Source organism: Psammomys obesus, unplaced genomic scaffold, assembly GCF_907164565.1.
Source record: "Psammomys obesus unplaced genomic scaffold, mPsaObe1.curated_primary_1811, whole genome shotgun sequence".
Taxonomy (NCBI): domain Eukaryota; kingdom Metazoa; phylum Chordata; class Mammalia; order Rodentia; family Muridae; genus Psammomys; species Psammomys obesus.
In genome coordinates, this window is record NW_026596109.1 from 4,617,124 (window position 1) to 4,634,725 (window position 17,602).

General features: G+C 47.0%; 1 protein-coding gene across 1 annotated transcript in view; it reads left to right on the forward strand.

Annotated features, from left to right (window-relative positions):
• The first annotated feature begins 11,987 nt into the window (after positions 1–11,987).
• Positions 11,988–17,602, forward strand: part of Dnajc6 (DnaJ heat shock protein family (Hsp40) member C6) — a 154,002-nt gene continuing 148,387 nt past the window's right edge. The window contains exon 1 of the mRNA XM_055628887.1: positions 11,988–12,004. The gene's annotated coding sequence lies outside the window, so the exon portion shown is untranslated. The remainder of the gene's footprint in view (positions 12,005–17,602) is intronic.

Below are 17,602 nucleotides of genomic sequence, written 5' to 3' on the forward strand. Positions count from 1 at the left end.
AAAAAAACAAACCACATTCATGCATTTTATTTGTTTATATGTAGAAACTGTAATGTAAATTTCTAAGAGATTAAGAAAGACAGTCAACCTGCACATGGTTGTTTACAACTATTACCTCAGCTGTAATTACAACTGTACCTCCAGGGTCAGGTACAGGCGGACTGAGAGTTCAAAGCCTGGCTGAGCTACCTAGCGGGTAAAAGGCCAGCCTGGTAACATAGCCTTACACTGTCTCAAATATAATAATAATAATAATAAAAAAAGCGTAGTTGGTAAGGGTGTAGTTCAGGGGGAGATCACTTGTTTAGCATGTAGTTGGTAACCAGTATCATAATAAAATAAAATAATAACCATTATTTTTGACAGTCTCACTATGTAGCCGTGGCTGACCTGAGAGCCCAGAACTACTTAGAGAGACCCGCCTGACTCTGTCTCTAGAGTGCTGGGATTAAGGGCTATCCCAGCACCTCTGGCAGTTTATATCCTTCCAACCTTAAATATCATTTCCCAAAATTAAAGCTTAGGGTTTTTTTCTCCCCACAGAAATGTTAAAAGAATACACCTGGTGCTATTCACCTAGAGTCAATAACTAAAAATTTCTCCACATTTGTTTGCTTCAATCTTTTGGCTAAAACTGTTTTAAAATACCATTTTACTTACTGTTAGTGAGAGAGAGAGAGAGAGAGAGAGAGAGAGAGAGAGAGAGAGAGTTCACATGCCATAGTGCATACATGGAGGTTGGAGTCAATTTTCTTCTTCTATTTGGGGTCCCAGGGATTGAACTCAGATTTATCAGGTGTATACAGCAAGTGTTTTTACATCTAAGTACTTTTTTTCCCCCCAGCCATTGGTCCAAGCTTTGAAACATGCAGACACCATGAAACTCTTTCTATGATGGAGTTCCTAGCTGTGATCAGAGCTGGAATCCTGGTATGATTTATTTTTTTGTCACGAAAATGGAGCCAAGATCCACAGAATCTTCTTGGTCGCTACCTCTTGGTGCAGTGGTGGCACCTCCCACGGCTCGTGCTGTGGGAAGTCGTGAGTGAGAGCGGTGGCGTGTGCCTCACAATGATGTGCTTCTGGGAGCAGCCTGGGAGTCACCTCTGATCCTCTCTGAGATCCAGACTCTGTTTCTCCACCCGCACTGTGGCTGGTACCACTCTGCCCTGAGTGGGGATGTGGGGTTCATCAGTGTTTGCCGGTATGCTCCGGGATAGTACCCAGAAAGTAATGAGGCATGCATAAATAGCATTGATGTGTGCAGCTCAAAAGGATGATCTTACCAACTCAACGATGGCAATTTTCATGGCCGAGTTTATGCAAGCGGCAAGTCGGCTGGCAGCTGGAATCCACAGAAAGGAGTGCTTTGCCTCAGCCGCTGCCTTCTCTGGTGTATCAGAGGTCTTGCTTGGTTAATAGGGCAGAATGTCACTACCTATAGAAGTAATGACATGGTGCTATATTTAAAGTGTCTGAATAATGTAATACCTGGACTCGATTTTCCTTTCCGTCAATATAATTAGTCCAGCGCTTCTCTTTCAGTAAGCGCATAGATTTTTTTTTTTTTTTTTTTTTTTTAGACAGTGTTTCTCTGTTTAGATCTGGCCATCCTGAAACTCACTCTATAGACTGGGCTGGCCTTAAACTCAGACATCTGCCAGTCTCTGCCTCCCAAGTACCGGGATTAAAGGCATATGTTGAATAATATTGTAAAAAATAATTTATTTTATTTATTATGTGTATGCAAGTGTTGGGAGTTGGTCTGGTGCTATGTGTTACGATGCTTATTATTGGCCCCCAAGATCTGGTTTGTTGCCCAAACTGATACTCATGTACCTCATGACGTTTGTCACCTTGCCTATGAAATTGTTCCTGATTGGTTACTAATAAAACGCCAACACACCTGGGCAGGCAGATGGAGGTGGGTGTGGCTGAGGTTTGCTTTGGGGACAGGAGGATCACGGGAGAGAGAAACAGGAAGAGGAGGAGGAAGTAGACAGCCGCCATGGGTTGACCTGAAGAGAGGCATATGTCCAGCGTGGATGGAGGAAGCGGCCCAGGTAAGAGAATTAGCAAGTATTTATGGAATTGTGGGTGGGAGGTAGCCTGGGATGGGGCTCGGAGGTAAAGGTAGGTTAGAGGTTTAATGTCTGCCCTGCGTCAGGTAAGATAAGGCTATTCTAAAATCTATTGTATCTATCTGATTATAGTAGCGGGTTAGATAATATGACCCTAATAATTATAGGGCTAATAATAAACATTATTAGACCATACCTTTAATCTAACTGCAATAATGTCTCTATGTATTATTATGTGCACATGGATGTAGGTGCCTTCAGCACCTTCAGAGGAACACTGAATCCCCTGGAGCTCGAGTTACAGGGGTTTGTGAGCTGCCTGATGTGGGTGTGGAAACTAGACTCAGGACTCCTGGAAGAGCAGCCATTTTTCCATATCTGTGTCGTAACAACAACAATAGTATTTTATTTCATGTATGTGGACTTTTTGCCTCCAAGTATGTCTGCGCACCATGTACATGCCTGGTGCTCTTGGAGACCAGAAGAGGACCTGGAGTTATGGGTGGTGGGATTCGAACCTGAGACATCTGGAAGAGCTGGCAGTGCTTATAACCACCGAACCATCTCAGCAGCCAGGTACGAATAATCTTAAAGTGTTTCAGTGGATCTATGAAAACTAAGGCTCAAGTTACGAGGACTTAAAACGTTTCATCTAACTTTTAAATTCACAAGTAAAAACTATTTCATTTGCCTGCACAGTTTTGGGAATGGAGAGTGTGGCCTCCCCACCAGAGAGAGAGGCAGTGAGAGAAACCTGGTGCTTTGAGGAGAACCAGGCAGTTGTGTGCTGGACCCAGGAGAAGCTGAGCACATGAGGTTCCTCCCAGCAACATTTTTACCCAGCAGGCACACTCATATCCATGGTGTATGATTTGTTCTTTTGCTTTCTTGTTTGGATTTTTTTCTCCATTATCTCCCTTTGTAACCCAGGATACCCTGGATCTTGCCATCCTCCCACCCACACCGTCGCCTCTGGATGGCTGAGATTACAGAAGCGTGTCGCTGTGTCTGTGAGGATTAACTTTGAGTCTTCTAAAGCAAAAAGATCTGCCTTTGAGATAAAAACATTCAGAGCATGAAAATTTGCTTTGTTTTAAAGTATACAACAATATGTTCCCAATGCTGAAATTTTGTAGTTTTTTTTCCATAATTATGAAAGTGTTTAATAGAATACATGCTTGTGTTTGTCAGCTCAGCTTTGAAATGTTTCTCAAGAAAGCAGAGCACACCTTTGGCCTGTGGGAGACATGAGTATAGAAAGTATGTGTGTGTATGTGTATGTGAGAGAAAGAGATTGAGAGACCAAAGAATTGAATTTTTTTTAAGGTATTGGTTTAAAGCTTAAAGCACAAGACTGAACAAAGGCCAGCCAGGTGGAGACATGTCCAGCCACCTGAGGAGAGGAACTAGCTTTATTGAATTCTTTTCCTGCCCACTCAAGATACAGTTGCTAGGAAACTGACCCAGATGGCCAGACCAGAACCGTTTATGGTCTTGGCACCTAAAGTAAACCAGTCATTTCAAAAGTCAGTTTCCCTTACCCAATCATGTTACGCCAAGGCGTGTAACCTGCCACTTGCGATTTTTCCCTTTATAAACCTCATTCCCCTAGACAGCCCCACTACACTCCTCCTCTTCACCAAGGAGGTTGCTGCAATCTGGGCTTAAGCTTATATTAAATAAACCCTCATTTATTTGCAGCGGAGTTGATTCCTGGTGGTCTTTGGGGATCTTACATACTGGGCATAATGAGAGAGAGAGAGAGACTGGGGTGAGGAAAGCTCACTTTCTGACAGTCCTCTAGGAGGGTGTTTTTGCCTTTCATGTGTAAATTATAATTTAACATTCTCATGGCATTTTGTAAGCTTTTTTAATATGGAGGAATTATTTTGAGGAGTTTTAATGAAAGAAGGTAATATATTTAGTTGAAGTGATAACTAATTTTGGAAAATTAGTATTTGGTATTTTAGAAGTAAAATTAAATTACTATTTAGTAATTAAATTAAACTAGATCAAGACTACTATTTACTTGGTAATTCAAGAGTAACCATCTTAACTGTTTCAAAGTATAGGAGATGATGTCTGAAATAATGAACATTCCAGCTGGAAAACTTTCCATTTGAAAAAGTTTTATTTACTTCTTTTTCTTTAAATAGCTATTAATTTCTGTTTTTTTTTCTTTTTTCTTCACTGTGGTCAAAGAAGGAATTTTAAGTTTATTATCCCTTTTTGGGGGGCTGGAGAGATGGCTCGGTGTTTAAGAGCACTGTCTGCTCTTCCAAAGGTCTTGAGTTAAATTCCCAGCAACCGCATGGTGGCTCACAATCATCTATAATGTAAACCGATTCCTTCTTCTGGCAGATGTAAATGCAGATAAAACACTCATACATAAAATAAATAAATCTTTAAAAAAAAAAAAAGAAAAAAGAAAGAAACTTTTTGGTTTAGGTGCTAGGATTAAGGCCTGTGCATCCTAAATGCTCAGCCAGTCCTATACCGCTGACTGGCAACCCCTCCCCTTAAATAAAATACTTGAGGTTCTGGCACACCCGTGAGAGTTAAGCGTGTTCCCTATTGCTACGCTTCAGCAGGGATAGCTACAGACTCTTCATGAAGCGGCGCATGTGAGAGGGAAAAGATTGTTGACCAGGAGCACGCTGTGACCTCGGGAGCTGAGCCTTCCTGATCCCTCTAACCAGAAAGCTCTACTTTACAGTTCCTTGTCTGCCCTCAGTCCAGTTCTCTCCTTCTTTAACAACCCATGACTGATAAGAGGGAATGCATGTCACTACTCAGAAAAAAATTAGGAAACATAAAACGCTACATACAATTCAGAAGAATTTGTCCATATGGCTCTCAAAGAATCTCCTTTGGGTTGTGTGGTCTGTTGGGAGATGCTGACATGGAGCTACAGCCAAACTTCCCAAGAAAATCGTCACCCACCATTATGTTGCCAGCAGTGCCAGCACTGTTGGCTATTTATTTCTCCCTCAATGCCCAGCTGTGCATGTGAATACAAAGACTGAACCGCTGGAACAAACACCTGGAGAATCTCTGCGCTGGGGCTGGCACTGGCATTTCTTGCTCGTCCTGCACTCTTACGTGACTTGTATCATGTTAGTGCTTGAACTCTTTCCAAGGGGAACATATGTAAAAGTCTACCCGTCCTTATAGAGCACCAATGGCAAACCAAAGTAAGATTCCATCTAATGTGGGGAGCCAGCGAGTTATTGGGCTTCCTTATAGAGCATGAGTGAGTGGTTACCTACAGGAGTGTGGATGACCCCCTAAAGCAGCTGCCCTGCAAGGATAATGACTTCCCCATAGCTATGTAGATGAAGTCCCCCTCTTTAGCTAACTTTTCTCACCAAGAGGCTGAGGTGCAACTAGGGTGAAGTTACATACAGTGGGCTGGGAGGTGCAGAAAGGGAGTGTCTCAGAATTGGTGGTAAGGCACCAATGACCCTCCCCAGCCCTGCCTTCTATGAATAAGCTGTAAATAGTCCACAGGTGAAATCTTGTGAATCTCTTCCAGGTGGTCAAAGCAGCTCTGATGAAAGTGACAGCTGCTACTTCAGATTAGCTCTCCACAACGCATGCCTGGAGGGAGGTAAGAGATGGCTCCCACCATCTCAGGCCTCAGTTTGATGCTAGATTTTCTTCCTCCATCCAGATGATGCGGGCAGAAGAGATAGGAGGGTGGGCTGCATGAGAGCACTCTGGAAGAGGTGAGCCAGGGGCTGACATGCCCAGCAGAATACACAGGAGACAGTTTGTGGGAACTATTGGTCCAAGGCTTGAGGGAAGGCCGGCATCTCTGCCTTCCTCCATTTTGGAACCCAGCTACCATGGAGAGGAAGTCAGTGTAGCCATGTGTAGAAAAGCCAAGGATTTTGGCAGAGCTCCTAGCAACAGCCAGCACCATCTTGTCAGCAGGGGGAATGAGTCATCCTAGAGTGGAGACTTTGAGTCTTAGGTCCTGGGCAGCTCTAGCTACGGAGCTGTGAGCACTGCCCAGCCTGCAAAATCCTCAGCTGTTTTCAGCTACTGGGTGACGGAGCTTTACTTTGCAGTCATAGGCGATTGAATCAAGTTTCTCAGAAGCCCTGGAACATTTTGCCTGAGCAGGGTCCCCTCTTCCCACACCTGCCACCACTGTTTAAGTTGTCCTGAGTGGGGAGCTCTATCCAAGTGTCATCCTTTGTGTTAGTTACTTTTCTATTGCTGGGAAGATGCACCATGACCAAGGCAACTTATAAAAGAACCATTTAACTGGGGATTCATGCTTCCAGAGGTTAGAGTCCACTACAGTTATGGCAAGGAACATGACAGCAGGCAGGCAGGCATGGTGCTGGAGCAGGAGCTGAGAGTTTACACGTTGAGACAGAGAAAGAGCTAATTGCGAATTGTGTGCTCTTGGTTCTCCTCCCGCCAGGGGGCTGTTTCTCAGCAGCCCACAAAGTGAGGGGCACAAGACTGAGACAGAGAAGCAGGTTGCAAAACCCTACAGGGACCACACACTCAGGAACCAGCTGATGGCTGATTCAACTTTAATTATAGAGAACAAAGGTTATATGCCCCTTGGGGAGTGGGTGGGTGGGGCTCCAAGGACAGGAGTACATAATTGATTGGAAGTAGGCACTTCAAGGATGCTTGATTTGCCTTACATAGCCCACTTCTAATTATCATATAGGCGAGGGGAGGGGAGAGCTAGCAGGAAGCCTGTCAGAGGCCATATATCAAATGTGGTTAGGGGTGTCTGTGTCTAAAGACACTCTCCAGATGAAGTCAAGCAGAGAGCAAAAGAGTCCTGCTGGGAAGAGGGAGTCCTGCCTTTAAGGAGCTCAGAATGGCTATCCCATCCAGACTACAACCTCAACTAGCAGGGTGTCCCCAACAGTGTGAGTCTTTTGAAACCCCAAAGACCAGTCCCAGTGACACACCTCCTAATCCTTCTCAAACAGTTCCACCAACTGTGAGGGGTGTGTGTGTGTGTGTGTGGAGCAGGGGGAGCAGACTCGTATTCAAATATGTGAGCTTACGGGGGCCATATCATTCAAACCACCACACCTTTTAATCTTTCGAACTTGGAGAACTTCAGCTTGAAAGGCAGATTTAGGTGAGATTGGATTCGGCTTGTTCCCTACAGCGTAATAGAATCACTGGCGTTGCCATTAGTCCAGAAAAATGTGGCATGACACGGTTGATCCCTGTGACTTCAGAGGCAATGGTGGTGGCTTAGGATAGAGTTCGTTTTCTGGAATCTTCTGTAAGGGGGTGGGTGGGTAATAGGGATGTTTAGGCATCATAGAAGAAAGGAAGGTTCACAGCATCGAACTTGAAGGATGTGACCCTTGTCCCAGGTGCAGGCCTTCTCACGTCTCTGTCTTTACACACACACACACACACACACACACATTTATTAATTGAAAAAAAAAAAGATGGCATTAAGCCTGTCAATGCTTCTCTAAGGGGCTACTGTTACAAACCTGAGCCCATTTGGTCCAGTACGTTGATTGCAGTAAAGCTACTACAAGCTTCACCCGCCACCCTTGCCTTGGAGATGAGGAAGCAGGTTGAGCAGTTAGGCAAGGGTGGCTGGGGTTGTGCTGTTCCCAAGAGGCAAATAAATTCTCGCAGCTCTGCTCATTCTATCATCACCCTACAGACATCCCACACCTTAGATAGTTGCCAACATACATAGATGCCTACATGCCTGCACATACACTTCCTCAAATCCCACTGATTTTGAGAATTGACACTTTAGTATTTCTCACCTCTGATACACAATGAGACCGACGGAATTCAGGTGTTTTGTTTGTTTGTTTCTCCTTGCCCAGTGAGCTGGATGCACTATTAAGTGGGTTTATTTGGTTTGAACATTTCACATTTGGATTCTTAAACTTCATCTATTTGTTCATTTGTGTTGTGTGTGGTGTGTATTTGTGTGGAGTCATGTGTGTATGTGTGTGTGGTGTAGGTGTGTGGTATGTGCAAGTGTGTATGTGTGTGTGGTGTTTGTGTGTGCCTGATGTGTGTGCTGCAGGTCAGAGGACCACTTGAAGGAGTCAGTTCTCTCTATTTTGTGAGTTCTGACAGAACTCAGGTCATCATGCTTGGTGGCAAAAGTGCCTTTACCTGATAACCCGTCTCACACACATTTTTCTTTCTTTTTTTTTTTAATTAAAATAAAGTTTGTCTTACTGTATTTTCAGTGCCCATTTTTGAGCCAGGAAAAGAAACTCTTGTTCCCAAGCTCTTGAATGTGCCGCAGGGCACTTGGCTCTCTCTCTTCACTCAGGCTGCTTCTCTTCTCATGGGCTTCCAGGATTTGCTGAAGACTGTCCTGCACTCCTCCCTCTCCCCCCAGCCTGCGGCTCACTGTAACTGTGGGAACTAGAAGCTTTTAACTTTGTTCCAGCTGTGAGCTGAAAGTGTCATGAAGTCACATGGTGTTTGGAAGAAACGGCCAAGAAAAGCCCCTCTGATCTTTTCCAGAGTTATAAACTCTTTCTGCTTGCCTGCCATCTGTCTTTGTGCCAGGGAGACACACTGTTGTAGTCTGGGCCTGTAGTCCTTCTCCCTCTGCCTGCCAAGGGTGAAGCTGTAAGCACATTTACCTGGCTTAACCCATAAAATCTAAGTGGTGAGCATCCAAGTACAGGCAGACCCCGTGGAGAGGCAGACAGGGGAAGCTCAGGGGAGTCTAGCCAGGGCCCCTGGGGCTGGGATAGTATTTCAGGACTGCTTGGTAAGACTCTGCACATCTAGGGTGGCACGGTGGGGCACCGAGGAATGGACTGTCTACGCCATCCGGGTACACTCTGATCTTTAATGAGAATGGGCAGAGTGGTGACAGTGAAAGCCATGATTCAGGAGGGGAAGGGGCAGAAGCATATTTCACAGATGGTTTAGAGAACAAAAATTAGACACCAAGTGTTCTAACCCCAGCACTCTTTTTCCCCTGAGTTAAGAAGTCACGGGGACAGGGGAAACTGTGCCTAGGTTTTTAGTAGATTACATGTGACCGCTGTTCCTGAATAGCTCTGTTAAATAGATGTCTTGTTCAAAGGGCCAGTGTCTTCAGTTTGGAGGCCATGAAACCTGAAAGTCGGTATGAAAGAAATCTCAGTTTAATGGGGGAGGGGGAGGGGAAGGAAGAGAGAGAGAGAAAAGAGAGATCCATCTGTTTCCTAGCCTCCTGCTTATTTTTCATTTTGTATCTACATCCTCATATTCTGCATTGCTAACTAATCAAATGGACCTGTCCTGTAATTGCTCATGCAGGGTTAATTATCTAAGGGCCTCTTTGAAATCAGGGAGATTAGATCCTTGCCCTTCTGAGAGACATCAGGCCTCTGCTATAGATGGCTGCCACCCTCCTCAAGGGAGCAAGGGTGATGAGCATGTCAAATGAAACCGTGAAAACATAAGCCTAATGGCTCAACCACATTTTATATACTGGATTAAACTACCTAAAATTCAGACATGCATTCCTTTAATCCCTGCACTGAGGAGGCAGAGGCAGGACGATCTCTGTGAGTTTGAGGCCAGCCTGGTCTACATATAGGATAACCATGAATAACTAATAGAGAGACCCTGCCTCAAAAAAAAAAAAAAACAAAAAAAAAAAAAAAAAAAAAAACAACCTTTATTGGCTTGTGTGTGCCGTAGTGTACACGTGGAACTCAGCGGACAACTTTTGGGAGTTGGTTTCTCCTTCTACCTTGTTGAGCAGGATTTTTCTTGTTTCTGCCTCTCTTTGTACTGTAGGGCTTGAAAAAAATAAGGCCCTAGCATAATGCTGGCAACACTACTTTGCAAAGACTGGAGCAGTGAAGGGTCAGAGGCAAGGCAGGACAGATGCCCAACAACAGGATATCTGCGGTTGGGCGCCTGAAACACCCTGAGCACTTAAGATAAGAACCAGTTATGTGACCTGACCCCGCTCACCTGACCCCGCTCACATCTGTCTTCTGTCTAAGATAAGAACCAGTTACGTGACCTGACCCCGCTCACATCTGTCTTCTGTCTCCCACCTCCTTTGTTCCAGGCTGCGTGACTCACATCCACCTTCCCGCCTTCCCTGTTTCGAATACATGACCTAACTATGGCTTTGCTCAAACCACCCAATCAAATCCCTGTAACTATGCTTCTCGCTTCTGTAACAGTGCTTCTCGCTCCCGAGCCCTATAAAAACCCGTCACCCCAACGGAGAGGCGCGCAAGGTCCTCCGAGTGACTCTGCTGCCCCGGGTACCCGTGTATCAAAATAAAAGTCTCTTGCAGTTTGCATCCGAACGCCTGGCCTCGTTGTTCCTTGGGAGGGGGACTCTCAGACGGAAGATACCCTCCGGGGGTCTTTCAGGGCTGTGAACTTCTAGCCAACTGACCATCCTGCTTTTGCCTCTCATCTTACAGTAGGGGTGTTAGATTACACTTTGAAGCCACTGGCGGCACCCAGCTTTTCATTGGTTCTGGGGATCAAATTTGGGTTGCCAAACTTGTGCTTTCACCTGCTGAGCCCAGATAGACATTTAGGAAAAAAAAAAAAAATTACATTTATTTACTCTGTTCCCGCCATTGTGAGAAAAGGTCTTCCTGTGCAGCCCAGCCTGGTCTTGCACTGGCCATCCTCCTGCCTCTCAGCTTCTCCAGCCGTAGGAGAGGCATGCCCATCAAGACATAGGCTGAGTGCCTTCTGAACCTTGTCAGGAATCAGCTGGGGGCACTTCAGGGGTGTACTTTCCTGTCAGTTGCACTGATCTATGTGTGGTGTCCTTTTGCAAACACCACAGTGCTTTGTTACAGCAGCAAGAACACACCCAGGATCTTACAGGTTTACAGGGCACATTCGCACTCCGAACACTGCGCTGTCTTGACACTCTGAGTGATTTCTCTCACTCTACTGGAGTTTTTACCTTTACTGGCTCTTTATTCTGAAATGCTTCCAATGTGTATTTTAAGGTAACTGGCAACGGGTTCATAACTAGTGAACAGGTACCTATTTTACCATCCGTATTTAATGGGTTAACCCATCAGTATCCTTTGTAGGCTTAAAAAAAATTGTGCTTGGTAGCTGTGACTTCTCCACCTCCTCTGATCTTGAACACAGCTTTCTTATGACATCAGCACCTCTGGAGAGCACGACACCTCCACTCAGAAGTGTCCTCATTTGGGGAAATACCAAATAAACCCCAACTGAGGTTGGACTTTTTTTTTCCCCCCCCAGGTACAAGACAGACAAGCCCGGATATTCCTGAATATATCAACGTTAGAGGTGTGCAACTTTCATCTGCCGCCACTGCTGATTTTAATTTCGATCACCTGCTGAAGTCCCTTGTCTGATATTCGTGACTGCAAAGCTGGCTGGCAGTTCTATAATTCGGCGGGCACACGAAGAGACGCGGGTCTCATTTCTAACATGTGGGACAAAGTTAGCGCCCAGGACTTGGAAATCATCCTTTCAGGCTCTCCGAGCAGCCGACTGGGAGCTTCGATCCCACGCTCGGTGTTGTGAGATAGGGTCGGGGCTCCCCCTGGGCTCCCGGTGTCAGCCTAGGACTCCCGGCTGCTGCAGGCGGCGCACGGATTTCGCTGCAGCAGAGGGCGCGTGTTCGTGACCGCGCGCACCTGTTCGTGAGCCGGGGTCCCGCGGCTCCGGCCCCCTCTGCGAGAGCTGCATCGCCCCGCCGCAAGCTCCTCCCTCGTGGCCGCGCGTCCACCCGGAGGCCGGGCACGGGCAGACGCGCAGCGACCGTGGCTGCGACCCTGGGCCCGGGCGGCGGAGGGAAGGGGCGGGCGCACGGATGGGCGCCACCGAGGCCGGAGGCGCTGGGAGCCGGAGGCTGCTGTCCGCGGTGCGGCGGTGGCGCGCGGGCTGGCGGCTGCGGAGGACGCGCTCGGCTCTCCGGGCGGAGCGGGGTGAGTGCGCGCGCGGTGGGCACCGGGGCGGGCACCGGGACGCTCGGCAGAGGCCAGGCCCGAGGTCCCCAGGCTCCCGCAGGGTCGGGGCCGGTCCCGGGGAGCTCCCCTCCGCCGCGTCCCGTCGGCCGGCTTGGCTCTCTGCCTTGGGATTGGAATCGTGGGCGACAAGCGACCAGATCTGGAGCAGGTCTGTTCCCCTCCTGGACCCCGCACCGGGCCCAGCCCCTGCAGTGCGGTACCTTTGGGACGTTGATAACGATCCTCCAGGCTCCTTCCCGGAGTTCTCATCTGCACCCGGGCCGCCCCCTTTTCCAACCTGTCGGCTCCGGGAGCCTCCAGGCTACTCCGAGGCGCTGCCACATGGAGCTGCTTTCCAGGTACAAGCCATCCGGTCGTCGCCAGGGCCTCAGCCCACAGCTGCTTACCAGTAGCCTGGATTCATTCCATCCATTTATTTATTTACTTATTTATTTTTTTAATCCAGCCCATCTCTCCACCAGGACCCGAAGGGAACGAGATAGGCAAGGCCCCGCACGTGAGACCATTTCTAGAGAGGGAGGCCGAAGTTACCCTCCTAAAGTCATCCAGCCCCCGGGAAACTGGGCTGGTGGAGGAAGACGCGGCTGTGCCCCAGGCGGAGCCACAGAGCAGCCCCGGACCTGTTGAGTGACTCCAGCAGGCGGTGGGGAAGGCCATGCGCCCGCAGGGAGGACAGGGCGCCTGGCTCCCAGGAGCCCAGCCAGAGGCAAGCGATTGTTGTAGTGCAAAGGCTGGGGCCTGGGAGGAGGTAGTCGACATTTTTTTTTTATCTCAGTCGTGGTTTCTCAGCCGGCCGTGGCCATGCCCCCGTCTCGCAGTCTGGCCATTCAAACACTGTCTCTCCGGGAGCCTTTCCTGCCACCTGTAACCTCTTCTTTGGGAATTCATCCCCTTGTAGGGCGTTTGTGGTAGACCTGGCTGGTACGGTAGATCGCGCCTACCCTAGCCAGGTTTGCCTTTTCCACCAGCCCAAGTGTGAATTGGCTGCGTGTGTGTGTGTGTGTGTGTGTGTGTGTGTGTCTCTGTGTGTGTGTCCTCCTTTTTGTCTGTTTCTGTCATCTAAAGATCCCTGTGAGGCTGACATGCCTTGATTTCTAAAATGGCCGACAGACCCAGACCTGAAGCCAGGTTCTACCCTCCTGGTGACATAGGCACCCCATTCTGTTTCTTTAAGGATCAAATAGATGATCGGATGGGAAGAATCAACAGCCGTAGCGTGCTGACACAGAGCGAGGAGTGTAAATAAAACTTGACAGAGATCAACAGTCCTGCAAATATTTGCTGCTGCAGACGTGAGCGTTTGTGGGTGGGAAAGAGACCCTTCAGCCCGTCGTCACCACCTTGCTGGCTTCCAAAGTTTGTGTTTCTCCTTTGATTAACATGCACATAAGACTCCCTCCTTATACGAGCAAGATCTGCGGCTGGCACACAGAGGGGGTGGGGAGAATCGGCTCTTTTCTCTAGCTTGTGGGTTTGGGGATAACAGGCATTCTTTCAGAGATGATTTCATGCATCATCTGGTTCTGGGTAGAAGGAAAGGATGGTGTTATTGTGTTAAGACCAGTTAGTTTTATGATTTTAAAACTAGCTGTAACCTCGCCTTTTTGTTGTTGTTTGTTTTTAGAGACACGGTTTCTCTGGGTAGCCTTGGCTGTCCTGGACTTACTTTTTAGACCAGACTGGCCTCAAAATCAGAGACCCACCTGCTCCTGCCCCCCCTTGTGCTGGGGCTACAGATGTTAGCTATCACGCCCAGCTTCTAGCCTCGCCTGTAATCCCAGCATTTGGGAAGCAGAGGCAGGTGTAGCTTCTGTGAGTTTGAAGGCAGCCTGCTGGGGCCTGGGGAGATGGCTCAGTGGTTATGAGCACTGACTGCTCTTCCAAGGTACCTGGGTTCAACTCCCAGCACCTGCATGGCAGCTCGCAACCATCTGTAACTCCTGTTCCAGGGGATCTGACACACATAGACAAAAATGCAGTCAAATGACCATGTACGTAAAATAAAATAAAATTATAATAATAAAAAAGAAGGCACCCTGGCCTACAGTGAATTCTAGGATAGCCAGGGGTATAGAGCGAGACCTTGACTCAAGAAAAGAACAAAACACGCAAACAAGCAAGCAAACAAACCAATAAATACAGTTGTGTACTGAATGCACAGCACCCTCTGCTCTGTCTCTGTTCCTGGTTCCCACGTTATGGTCCACCCACAGCTTTTTAGGCTATACATCCCTGTACATTTCGCTACTATTCATTTCTCTTCTTGCTTCCTAAACATCCTTGGGATAGACTATAATCATATGACTATCAAACAATACTTAACAGACTAATTCAAACACTATCTTGCTCAAATTTTTCTTTTTTATTTTCTTTTTTTTTTTTTTCTGAGACACGGTCTCACCAAGTAGCTCTGGCTGGCTTAGAGCTCTCTAGACCGGAACTCACAGAGATCCTCCTAACTCTCCCTCCTGAGTGCTGGGATTAAAGGCACTTGCTGCCACTACACACAGCCTTGGTCAGATCTTGGAAATAGGCCCGGGAGGAAGGAGGGTAGATGTTACTTATTTCCTCCATTTTGTACTCATGATAAATCAAGAGATCCTGAATGACTTGCAGGAGGCCTCCAGGCCTGACTATCTGTAGACCACCCTTTCTGCCATGTCTCCCAGCACAAAATAGACAGGTTCCCACGTGCTCATGGAGGAGAGAAGTAAGATGAACTACCACATAATGAAAAAAAAAAAATCCATAGCCTGGTTTTATCTGATTCTGTAAAGGGTGATCTGATTTTTTTTTTTTTTCTGTGATGACATCACTATCACTTGAACACCTTGTGCTACATTTCAGTCTGCTGCTAATGAGAGGCACACAATTAGACAGTGTGATCTTGGCCGGGGGCCCTTAATCTTTCTAAAATCCAGCCATTTATCATCTGCAAAATGGGAATGCTAATTCCTGTGTCATCCTGTGGCTGTGTTGATTAGCGATTGCCCAGCACACAGAGGCTCAGAAGAGGCTGGTTATTGTTTTTATAAACATCAGTACAGACTTTACACCTCACATATGGGTCGTCATGGGTCTGAAGAGTTTAGTGAATTGTGGAAAGATCATTCACTTGAGTCTTCCTTGTGGCCGCTGAGTCTTCTGGAAGAGCCAGGTCTTCAGTAGCAGCATTCTGCTATCTCTCAACACCCCCCCCCCAAGTCAGAGGTGAGAAGGGAAGAACGGAGCTTCTAGGGACCCCTGGCATCGTTCAGTGCGTGCTGCCCTTCCAGAGAACTGGAGTTTGGTTCCCCGCCACCATGTCATGAATGCCTGTAACTCCAGCTTCTCACCTCTGTGGATACCAACTCTTACGCCACATCCCCACATCTACATTTAAGAAAAATAAAAGCTTAAAACATGTGAACTTTGAGGATTTATAATTGTATTTACAACGGGAATACTTAGAGGGACAGTCACTGGATAAAAGGTTTTATGCTTTTGTTGTTGTTTGGTCCTAAAGGGTTTTACCACTTCAACCTCTGAAGCTTTAGGCTGGTTCATTTCTGCCAGTGGTGAGTGAGACCCTCCATTCTGTGCCCTGCTAGGGCTCTTTGTTTAAAATTAGCTAAGTCTGACAACCTCATACAAGTTCAGAATTCGTTCTGATAGTGTTAGGCATTTTAATGCATGCCCACTGATGCATATGAAATGATGCTTTGGGCACTTTTATTGTCTTGTGTTTTTGGAGACAGGGTCTCTTGTGTCTCAGGCTGGCCTTGAGCTTCTGATCCGTCTACTGCCAGCTCCCAAATGCTGCATACGTGCATGCTCCCAATAGGCATGCATGACCACGGCAACCATGGCCACCACGGTCATTTGTCTTTTTAAAAATTGAATTCCTTTGATAAAAAACGAACCTGAGTATCTTTTCACAAAACACTCGCTGCTCATACCAGCCTCTGTGAAAAGCCTGATGCTGTCCTTTCGTACCCTTTTATCTGATGGTTTGTCTTTCTTCTTCTCTCTTTATAGGAATTCTTTAAATATTCTGGGTTCTAATCAGTTACTCGGTTTAGGTTTAATTATGCAGTGTTTTTGTTTTCTTCTAGTTCTGGGATCAAATTCAAGGCTTCTCCATGAATGGGAATATGCTCAAGCTATGTAGAGTGGAAAATAACTCTTCCAGTGCATTCCTCCTTCTCCAGGAATGACTTTTTAATCACACCTCAAAGCTGTTAGGTGTAGAAAAAAAGGACTTTCCAAAGGTAGCCATATTCCTGTAACCAGAAGACCCCTCCAGCCCGTGGGATTATGCTAATCAGCCCCTCACAAGAAATCAGCTCCTCCTGCCCATGCCTGAAATGTGCAGTTTCCTGGGAAGACACAGCTGGAACCAATTCGGCGTGTCCCAGCAGATGCTATTTTTTGGGAGGAGAAGAGAGTAGAACATATGTTAGTGAAACACTAGCTTTGCTGTTTGTTTCTAGCAGTGTGTCCTTTTCTCTTTTAAACACATTAAGTGGGGGTGATGGTTACCAGAACCAAACAAGACCACAAATGTTAGAGGAATTAGGGGCCGACCTGATGGCTCAGTGAGGAAAGCACTTATTGAATAAACAGGAGGACGGTCCTGAGCACCCATGTAAAAGCTGGGTGTGACAGATCACATCTGTCATCCTAGCTCCAGAGCACACCTGTGTGAACATGTATTTGTAACATATAAAATCACACACACTCAACTCATACATGCACACAGACAGACACACACTCTTGCACACACACATACAATCACATATAATTTAGCACAGACACTCAGATGCACATACACAAACACACATACACACACTCACACATATATGCACACCACACACACACACACACACACACACACACACACACGCGCGCGCGCACACACTACAAGATAGTTGCCCTGAAAGTAACCAGCACTTGCCTGAGTGGCAGAACCTCACTGACTCCACCTCAGGCCCAGCTCCCTCTGCTGACACCTCACCTGTGTTCAGGTGCATGTAACTCTTGAGGGGGATTCTCCAAATCAGCCCCCAGACCCATACCAACAGTTCTCAGAGGTACAAATACTCCATGCTGATCTAGAACCAGCAAGTCAGAAACCCTGGGGGGGGGGGGGCAGAGCCAGACGTAACTCTAAGACAAGCTAAAATTTGTTCAACTGGCCTGTGAGTAGACAAGAGCTTTCATCTCGTGTGGGCCTAAGCGTCAGCTTTCTGCTCGCCAGCTTGTGGCATGGGCAAGTTCCCAGTCATCTCTTGGGGAGTGGGGGTGGCCAAGCTCACAGCAGTACAGGAGGATGATGGGGTGTGGTCCTTTCTTGCCAGGGCTGCTGTGAATGACATGGGGCATCCTGGCCACTGCTTCTTGCTTGCACAGCTTCTGCAAGTCACCTTGCGTCTCCCTCTCCATCATTTTTCCCATCTAAGAATTGGGCGTGTAACATGTATGTACCAGCTAAACAACACACCTATGTATGTATGTATGTATGTATGTATGTATGTATGTATGTATGTATGTATCTATCTATCTATCTATCTATCT